General features: G+C 44.6%; 1 pseudogene; it reads left to right on the top strand.

Moving 5' to 3' along the window:
• Positions 1 to 933: 933 nt before the first annotated feature.
• LOC111975463 (opsin-5-like) lies at positions 934 to 5068 on the top strand (annotated as a pseudogene).
• Positions 5069 to 8337: the final 3269 nt, after the last annotated feature.

The following is an 8337-nucleotide window of genomic DNA, read 5'->3' as shown; positions in this document are numbered from 1 at the left end:
TACTCTCTGTGTGAGCCTCCATTTGAACTATTGGAGTCTGTAGACATGAAGGTCCTTTCCTACAAGACTGCCCTGCTCATGGCCTTGACGTCGCACTCAGTACACTCTTCCTGTTTGGAGTTTGCGCCTGGCAACTCCAAAGTGATGTTACGTCCTAATGCAGCTTTTGCTCCCATGGTTATGTCTTACAGGTCCCTGGCTTTCAAGCTGTTCCCTTTTTCACCTCCTCTGTTTGCTTTCAGTGAACAACAGAGGTTGTGCTTTGGAAAGGACCAAGGTTATCCACATTTGTGACCAGCTCGGGGTAGGGCCACTTCCAAGCAGCATCTTTCTCATTGGATTGTGGAGGCTATCTCCCTGGCATACAGTGGCAAGAAAAAGTATGTGAGTCTTGTGGAATTACCTGGAGTTCTGCATTAATTGGTCATCAAATTTGATCTGYTCTTCATCTAAGTCACAACAATAGACAAACATAGTKTGCTTAAACTAATAAKACACAAATTATTGTAGTTTTTGGTGTCTATTTTAACAGATATTTAAACATTCACAGTGTAGGTTGGAAAAAGTATGTGAACCCCAAGGCTAATGACTTCTCCAAAAGCTAATTGGAGTCATGAGTCAGCTAACCTGGAGTCTAATCAATGAGACGAGATTGGAGATGTTGCTTAGAGCTGCCTTGCCCAATTAAAAACACTCACAAAATTTGAGTTTGCTATTCACAAGAAGCATTGCCTGATGTGAACCATGCCTCGAACAAAATAGATCTCAGAAGACCTAAGATTAAGAATTGTTGACTTGCATAAAGCTGGAAAGGGTTACAAAAGTATCTCTAAAAGCCTTGATGTTCATCAGTCCACGGTAAGACAAATTGTCTATAAATGGAGAAAGTTAAGCACTGTTGCTACGCTCCCTAGGAGTGGCCGTCCTGCAAAGATGACTGCAAGAGCACAGTGCAGAATGCTCAAAGAGGTTAAGAAGAATCCTAGAGTGTCAGCTAAAGATGTACAGAAATCTCTGGAACATACAGATAATTATAAGACTCAAGTTACAAATGCTGGTAAACACTCAAATACATTTAGTAAAAAAATTCACAAAAGTAGTGCAATGGGCCTTTACTAGTCCTGTATTAGCGGACTGATAGACATCTACAGTGTGGGCAATTTTTTCCTTTCTGCCTGTTCAGTTGAAAGGTGATTAGTGTGTGTACACAAAAACAGTTTAACTTAGAGACAAAGGGGTGATTAGTCACTAAGTGTTTATTGCGTTAACCTCCCATAAAGTACCTAAACACAACACACGTGTATCTCTCAGTACCCCGTAAACACCCCCTGCTATGTTTATTAGTGTAATAATAAGGTTTTATTAAAGGAACAGGCAGCGTTTAAAGACATAATCACGCCTCAGACAACAGGCAGGAAAACAATAGGCTCGAGATTGCTGGTGGCTCAGAGCGCTCTGTAGGGGCAGGACTGGCTGACCGACTGACTAACTGACTGGTTATACAGCAGGCTGGCTGACTGACTTGCTGGCTGACTGGATGGCTGATTGTGGTTGGACTCTAAATCAGATTATTGTGAAGCAGGGCCGGGTTCCCTAAAAAGTGCTACTCATATTGGACCGCCTTCAGATTTGTAATGTTTTATGTGTTTGTGTTTTGTATGATGTTAACCTAATAAAGGGTTTTAAATTAAAATGTTCTTCTCTCTCCCTCCCTCCCCCAGGTGTGTGTTCTCTGGTGGGTAACACCATACTACTCTATGTCTCCTATAATAAGAAGATGCTGCTGAAACCAGCAGAGTTCTTCACTATTAACCTGGCTGTCAGTGACCTGGGCATGACCCTTAGCCTCTACCCCCTGGCTGTGACATCTAGTATCTACCACAGGTTGGTTGGATACAAATACCTACACGTGCACACACACATGCCTATTAAACAGATTCATACACTCACTCAGCTGATTTACTATCTGAGTAATAACAACTCTCTCGCTTCCTTCCTGCATCTCCCCCCCTCTCTCCCCCTTCCCCTCCCTCTGCCCATCCGCCTCTCCTCTCTCTCTCCCAGGTGGATGTATGGTAAGACTGTGTGTCTGGTCTATGCCTTCTGTGGAGTGTTGTTTGGTATCTGCAGTCTGACCACCCTGACCATCCTCAGTACTGTGTGCTGCCTCAAGGTCTGCTACCCTCTCTATGGTAAGACCACAGCACCGCTGACCTCAACATGACCATCTTGGACCCACACTATGACAATCTCTTGTTGTTATTGTCTCTGACCAAACTACGACCACTCTACAACTGTCTGACCACATGACCGTCTATATCTGTGACTGTTTCTGCAATATGAATTGCAGAATGTGCTCTTTTGACCACATAAGCATCAAACGTTACTGATTCTGACCACACTATGGCTGACTGTGTATGATCCCTCCCCCACAGGTAACAGGTTCTGCCCAGACCATGGTCGTATCCTGATAGCGTGTGCGTGGGCGTATGCCCTGGTGTTTGCCTGTTCCCCTCTAGCCCATTGGGGTGCATACGGCCCAGAGCCCTACGGAACGGCCTGCTGTATCGACTGGCAGGTTCGTCTCCTCTTACTTATTTATTCTGTCTATTACTTTGTTCATGGAGTCTTTGTTACTATTTAACACTTTAGATTATTTATTTATAGTCGTCAGTGGAACCCCAAAGGTTATGAATGAACTGTTTGTACATTTTAACTTACAGCATTATCTGACACACTTTCAAAGTAAGTCGCTATGGGCGATTTGACACAAATACAAATCATCATTCATTCATTCTACAGCGGTCCAACCGGGACAGTGTGGCGAGGTCCTACACGGTGGCACTGTTCCTCTGCTGCTACGTCCTGCCCTCCTGTGTCATCACTTCRGCCTACTCACAGATCCTGGTCACGGTCAGGGAGTCACGGAGAGCAGTGGAGCAACACGTCTCACAACAAACACACATGGGGAATGTACAGACCACCATAGTGAAGGTAACGGTATAGGATACACACACACACGTCATTAAAGATGGAATGCCCCACCCACTGCCCCACCTACGTTGTTATTCTTTTAGATTTTTGGATGAAGCGGAGGTGAGGAGCATCGCGTAATGATGTATGAGGGGAAGAAAACTGTGTTCCCGGAAGTATCGCGATGTTGAGCCAATGGGCTTAGAAACTCTGTGGCGATAGTCAGACTATTTCCTCAATACGCTTTAACTACCTGGCTCAATGCAGCTACGACACGCCAATCACTATGCAATAAAGGTTTCTCTCCTGAATGGACAGAACAGTTTAGCTTGACGTTTTAATGTTCCCAGACTGGGCTTGGTATGCAGTAGCTTTGTCTCTCTTTGAAAAGTCATATTTCACATTTGCAGCAAAGAATACATTTCCTTGACATCTAACAAACTGTACCAAGACTATTGAATTCTTTATGTAGAATAATGGTTGTTTCTGTCTCGCTCTCTCTGACTCTCTCTCCTCTTTCTGACTATCTCTGTCCCCTCCCTCCCTCTAGCTCAGTGTGGCGGTGTGTATTGGTTTCTTCACAGCGTGGAGTCCCTACGCCCTGGTCTCCATGTGGGCAGCGTTTGGTCACATGGACTCCATCCCTCCGATGGCTTTTGCCATCCCTGCCGTGTTTGCTAAGTCCTCAACCCTCTACAACCCTCTGGTCTATCTGCTGCTGAAGCCCAACTTCCGCCACCTCTTGTCTAAAGACCTTCACTCCCTCCACAGGGCCTGTGTTTTCCAGTGTCGCTGTGTCCGCCACCTCTTGTCTAAAGACCTTCATCCCTCCACAGGGCCTGTGTTTTCCAGTGTCGCTGTGTCCGCCACCTCTTGTCTAAAGACCTTCACTCCCTCCACAGGGCTGTGTTTTCCAGTGTCGCTGTGTCCGCCACCTCTTGTCTAAAGACCTTCACTCCCTCCACAGGGCCTGTGTTTTCCAGTGTCCAGTGTCCGCTGTGTCCGCCACCTCCGCCGCTTCTACTACCACTCCGTCCTTGCCGTTACGCTGGCTATGCCCGCGGGGATCAGAATCAAACTCCGCCCCCAATGTGGTCACCACTGCTGCCGCAGCCCACGCAGTGCTATGCTCCTCGCAATGCCCCTGCGAGCACTGCCAGGATACGTTTGAGTGTTTTAAACAGTATCTGAGATGTTGTCATGTCAACGTGAACACTGTACAGCTCTCACTACAGGATAGTGTGTCTCCTGTTGTACCCCCCGCACCATGCCCTCCCGTAACCCCGGGCAAAACTCCACCCCCGGTCCCCAACGCAAAAAAGAGTGTACGCGTCATTGTAAGAGGTAGGAAGAGCTCAGAGATAGACAGTCTAGAGATCACCTTGGAGACAGTCCCCTCCCACTACAAGGCTGCCAGACCCTGAGAAACACACAGACCTTTATACACACACGTACACAGCCTCTCTTTTATGAATGTATTTTCTTAACATCTATGTCTTAAGACAAAGATGTGTTTGTTTTTTTACGAATGTCTGTTTGTAAGGTAAATCTGTGCCATTTTCTAAATCAAAAGTGACTATTAATATATGAGTTTATTTATTTATTCATTAGTTAGTTGTACTGTATGTCTCATTGAATAGGTCATAATGTTGCAACAGGTTCTTATCCCTTTAACCAGTACAACTTCACCCAATCAGATGTGAGCAGAGGTAGACCTCAACCAACCAGCTCAGAGTTGAGGTGCACCTCAACCAATCAATGGCAATCCCTTTAGTTTTTGGGTATGAAGAGAAATAAGATGATCATGACTGGTTTCAATTATAGTTTACATATTTTCAAAATAATAATTTGTTGACAGTAGATATTAACAATATTGGTGTGTTGATGATGATAAACCTTACTTAAAGAGAACATATTGTTCAGAGCAAAGCTGTGTTTGACACCTTTTCTTTTTCAACATTGATATTTTAGTCTCTCAGAGTTACTAAAGGCATAAGCTTTCAACATGTCCCTTTTGTCCACTGTTGTTTCTCTACAGTGTTACAGTTGAAGTCGGAAGTTTACATACACCTTAGCCAAATACATTTAAACTCAGTTTTTCACAATTCCTGACATTTAATCCAAGTAAKAATTCCCTMTRTTAMGTCAGTTAGGATCACCACTTTATTTTAAGAATGTGAAATGTCAGAATAATAGTAGAGAGAATGATTTATTTCAGCTTTTATTCCTTTCATCACATTCCCTGTGGGTTAGAAGTTTGCATACACTCAATTAGTATTTGGTAGCATTGCCTTTAAATTGTTTAACTTGGGTCAAACGTTTCGGGTAGCCTTCCACAAGCTTCCCACAATAAGTTGGGTGAATTTTGGCCCATTCCTCCTGACAGAGCTGGTGTAACTGAGTCAGGTTTGTAGGCCTCCTTGTTCGCACACGCTTTTTCAGTTCTGCCCAGAAATGTTCTATGGGATTGAGGTCAGGGCTTTGTGATGGCCGCTCCAATAGCTTGACTTTGTTGTCCTTAAGCCATTTTGCCACAACTTTGTAAGTATGCTTGGGGTCATTGTCCATTTGGAAGACCCATTTGCAACCAAGCTTTAACTTCCTGACTGATGCCTTGAGATGTTGCTTCAATATATCCACATCATTTTCCATCAACAATTGTCCCCAAACATAAGGATGGTCATTATGGCCAAACAGTTCCATTTTTCTTTCATCAGACCAGAGGACATGTCTCCAAAAAGTACGCTCTTTGTCCCCATGTGCAGTTGCAAACCGTAGTCTGTCTTTTTGTGGCGGATTTGGAGCAGTGGTGTCTTCCTTGCTGAGCGGCCTTTCAGGTTATGTCAATATAGGACTCGAGTTACTGTGGATATAGATACTTTTGTACCTGTTTCTTCCAGCATCTTCACAAGGTCCTTTGCTGTTCTTCTGGGATTGATTTGCAACGAAGTACGTTCATCTCTAGGAGACAGAACGCGTATCCTTCCTGAGCGGTATGACGGCTGCGTGGTCCCATGGTGTTTATACTTCTGTACTATTGTGTGTACAGATGAACGTGGTACCTTCAGACATTTGGAAATTGCTCCCAAGCATGAACCAGACTTGTGGAGGTCTACAATTTTTAATGTCTAGGCTGATTTCTTTTGGTTTTTCCATGATGTCAAGCAAAGAGGCACTGAGATCAAATTTTATTTGTCACATACACATGGTTAGCAGATGTTAATGCGAGTGTAGCGAAATGCTTGTGCTTCTAGTTCCGACAATGCAGTAATAACCAACGAGTAATCTAARCTAACAATTCCACAATACTACCTTATACACACAAGTGTAAAGGTATAAAGAATATGTACATAAAGATATATGAATGAGTGATGGTACAGAACGGCATAGGCAAGATGCAGTAGATGGTATAGAGAACAGTATATACATATGAGATGAGTAATGTGGGGTATGTAAACATTATATTAAGTGGCATTGTTTAAAGTGGCTWGTGATACATTTTTACATAAATTTCCATCAATTCCCATTATTGAAGTGGCTGGAGTTGAGTCAGTATGTTGGCAGCGGCCACTAAATGTTAGTGGTGGCTGTTTAACAGTCTGATGGCCTTGAGATAGAAGCTATTTTTCAGTCTCTCGTCCCTCGCTTGATGCACCTGTACTGACCTCGCCTTCTGGATGATAGGGGGTGAACAGGCAGTGGCTCGTACTTTGTTGTCCTTGAAAGTGTGCAGGTAGTTTGCCCCCGGTGATGCGTTGTGCAGACCTCACTACCCTCTGGAGAGCCTTACGGTTGTCAGCAGTTGCCGTACCAGGCGGTGATACAGCCCGACAGGATGCTCTCGATTGTGCATCTGTAGAAGTTTGTGTGCTTTTGGTGACAAGCCAAATTTCTTCAGCCTCCTGAGGTTGAAGAGGCGCTGCTGCGCCTTCTCTCACACGCTGTCTGTGTGGGTGGACCAATTCAGTTTGTCCAGGATGTGTACGGAGAACTTAACTTACTACCCTCTCCACTACTGTCCCGTCGATGTGGATAGGGGGGCTCCCTCTGCTGTTTCCTGAAGTCCACAATCATCTCCTTTGTTTTGTTGACATTGAGTGTGAGGTTATTTTCCTGACAACACACTCCGAGGGCCCTCACCTCCTCCCTGTAGGCCGTCTCGTCGTTGTTGTAATCAAGCCTACCACTGTAGTGTCGTCCGCAAACTTGATGATTGAGTTGGATGCGTGCATGGCCACGCAGTCGTGGGTGAACAGGGAGTACAAGAGAGAGCTGAGAAAGCACCCTTGTGGGCCCAGTGTTGAGGATCAGCGGGGTGGAGATGTTGTTACCTCCCTCACCACCTGGGGCGGCCCGTCAGGAAGTCCAGTACCCAGTTGCACAGGGCGGGGTCGAGACCAGGGTCTCGTGGACCTATTGGGTCGGTAAGCAAGGATGGGTCTAGGCTAGGTCTAGGTCTAGGCCTAGACTCTGTTCAGTAGGGTGGAGTGATATGGTCCTTGACTAGTCTCTCAAAGCACTTCATGATGACGGAAGTGAGTGCTACGGGGCGGTAGTCGTTTAGCTCAGTATAGCTTTCTTGGAACAGGAACAATGGTGGCCCTCTTGAAGCATGGGAACAGCAGACTGAGACTAAGGTATTGATTTGAATATGTCCGTAAACACACCAGCCAGCTGGTCTGCGCATGCTCTGAGGTTTGAAGGTAGGCCTTGAAATACATCCACAGGTACACCTCCAATTGACTCAGGCTAATTGACATAATTTATCAGAAGCTTCTAAAGCCATGACATTATTTTCTGGATTTTTTCAAGCTGTTTATAGGCACAGTCAACTTAGTGTATGTAAACTTCTGACCCACTGGAATTGTGATACAGTGATTTATAAGTGAAATAATCTGTCTGTAAACAATTGTTGGAAATATTACTTGTGCCATGCACAAAGTAGATGTCTTAACCGACTTGCCAAAACTATAGTTTGTTAACAAGAAGTGGTTAAAAAACGAGTTTTAATGACTCCAACCTAAGTGTGTGTAAACTTCCGACTTCAACTGTATATATTTGTGTGCCAAACAGCGGCGTGGCCAAGGCTGGTCACAAGAAAGATTTCGAACGTTTGAAAAGGTCCTGAGGATGTCGATATATGAGCCCAGTCTCATTCCATATATAAGGCAATCTCACAAGGCTCAGAGCCAGAGCACATTGCTTAGACCACAGCAGCTCACAGTTCTTTAGTAAGCAGGGAGAGTACTCGATGATACTCAATGGAAACAGCACATTGTTTTTAAGTATTTTGTTTTAAGCCTTCCCRAAATCACAGCCCTAACCTTAACCACTCGAAATGAATACCTTAACTTAATCCTTTAA

This window comes from Salvelinus sp. IW2-2015, linkage group LG16 (assembly GCF_002910315.2).
Source record: "Salvelinus sp. IW2-2015 linkage group LG16, ASM291031v2, whole genome shotgun sequence".
NCBI classification, from domain to species: Eukaryota; Metazoa; Chordata; class Actinopteri; order Salmoniformes; family Salmonidae; genus Salvelinus; species Salvelinus sp. IW2-2015.
This window is presented reverse-complemented; position numbering and strand designations above follow the sequence as displayed.